The sequence below is a fragment of the Anolis sagrei genome, chromosome 4 (assembly GCF_037176765.1).
Source record: "Anolis sagrei isolate rAnoSag1 chromosome 4, rAnoSag1.mat, whole genome shotgun sequence".
Classification (NCBI taxonomy): domain Eukaryota; kingdom Metazoa; phylum Chordata; class Lepidosauria; order Squamata; family Dactyloidae; genus Anolis; species Anolis sagrei.
In genome coordinates this window covers 105,136,043-105,138,372 of record NC_090024.1, presented here as the reverse complement: position 1 = coordinate 105,138,372, position 2,330 = coordinate 105,136,043, and positions in this window count along the sequence as shown.

Sequence of the window (2,330 nt, the reverse complement as noted above, 5' to 3'; positions counted from 1 at the left end):
TTATTGTTTGCTTATTTATACTTAAGAGAATAATTTGTAACATCCTAGTATGGTATGACAATTATAATGTACATTAAACAGGCACATTTTCTGCTCAAAACAAAAGTATAGTTTTAACCCACAGTATAATTTAAACCTAGACTTTGAAAAAATAAATAAATAGAGGGTGGATGACCATCTGTTAGGGGTACTTTGTACTTTTCCTGCATGGCAGGGGTTGGACTAGATGGCCTATGTGGTCTCTTCTGATTCTATGATTCTAAATATGAAATTTGATGAAGGTATGACTACAACAATGTCAGGGTACATTTTATCAAAAATAAAGTTATGTTGTTGTAGAAATCCCTGAACTTCCTTGTAGGCAGGCCAACACACCCTGAGATATAGCCCTTCAATCTGTTTAAAGACCTCTAAGGAAGGAAAGACCACCACCCTCATGTCAGTTGCTATCATTCTCAAATAGCTCCTACAGTGACGAAGGTCTTCCTAATGTGAAAGTGGAAGTCATAAAAGCACAACCTTATACACATGTTCTTGTTCTGTGCCTTCAGGTTGTTTCTGACCTATGGTGACCCTACGGCTAAACTACTATGAGGTTTTATCTTTGCTTTCATGTGTGGTTGAGACAGTAACTGGTGGGTTTTATGGCTGAAGGGAACTAGCCAGAAGAGCAGGAACCACCAAATGGGCTGTATTTATTTACTCTGAGGAGCTGTAATGACCCAGAGGTCTGTCTGGGGCCACTGCTGGACCCCAGCCACAATGACACTGGTTTCTCGTGTCTTGCAAGAGTGCCTGGTTTATACTGTCCATATAATGGGAGTTTCGAGTTACATTATATGGCAGTGTCGATGGCGCCTTTCTGTATTCCAAGTCTAGGAAGGTTTTGAGTAGCATTTCATTTTCAGACCTGCTTCTAAGTCCCTTCACATACTGTTACTCCTAACTAACACGGCCATGTCTTTGAATGCTTGGTTATCTATATAAATAAAAATGTAATGTCCATTTATGGGACTAACAGAACTCAAAAACCACTGGGGGAATTGACACCGAATTTGGACACAATACACCTAACAACACAATGTATGTCCTTCACTCATAAAAACACTGAAAAACACAGCAGAAGGGACTTCAAAAGCCCCGAAAAGCTAAATGACGAAAAGCTAAATGACAATACAGAAAAAAGGAAGAAAGAGGGAGGGAAGGGGAGAAAAGAAAGAAAGCGGGAGGGAAACCTGGAATATTGTGTCCAATTCTGGGCACCACAATTCAAGAGAGATATTGACAAGCTGGAATGTATCCAGAAGAGGGCGACTAAAATGATCAAGGGTCTGGAGAACAAGCCCTATGAAGAGCGGCTTAAGGAGCTGGGCATGTTTAGCCTGAAGAAGAGAAGGCTGAGAAGAGATATGATAGCCATGTATAAATATGTGAGAGGAAGTCATGAGGAGGAGGGAGCAAGCTTGTTTTCTGATTCCTTGGAGACTAGGAGGCGGAACAATGGCTTCAAACTACAAGAGGAGATTCCATCTGAACATGAGGAAGAACTTCCTGACTGTGAGAGCCGTTCAGCAGTGGAACCCTCTGAGTGTGGTGGAGGCTCCTTCTTTGGAAGTTTTTAAACAGGCTGGATGGCCAACTGTCAGGGGTGCTTTGAATGCAATATTCCTGCTTCTTGGCAGGGGGTTGGACTGGATGGCCCATGAGGTCTCTTCCAACTCTGATTCTATGAAAGAAAGAAGGAAAGGGAGAACGAAGTATGGAAGCAAAGAGAGAAGGAAGGAAAGAGGTAGAGAAGGATGGAAGGAGAGAAAGAGGAAGGGAAAGAAAAAGGGGGAAGGAAGGAAAGTTAGAGAAGGAAGGAGAGAAGGAAAGTAAAAAGGGAAAGAAGGAAAGAAAGTGAAGGAAGCGGGGATATGTAGAGAAAGAGGGAGGGAAAGTAAGGAAAGGGAGAAAGAAGCATGGAAGAAGAGAGAAGGAAGGAAAGAGAGAAGGACGAAAGGGAGAAAGAGGGAGGGAAAGAAAAAGGGGGAAGGAAGGAAAGTTAGAGAAGGAAGGCAGGAGAGAAGGAAAGAAAAAGGGAAAGAAGGAAGGAAAGGGAGCGAAGGAAGGGGGGGAAGATGTAGAGAAAGAGGGAGGGATAGAAAGAAGGAAAGGGAGAAGCAAGGAAAGGTAGAGAAGGAAGAAAGGAGAGAAAGAGGGAGGGAAAGAGAAGGGGAAGGAAGGGAAGTTAGAGAAGGAAGGAAAGAAGGAAAGAAAGAGTAAAGGAAGGGAGGGAGATGTAGAGAAAGAGGGAGGGAAAGTAAGAAGGAAAGGGAGAAGGAAGCATG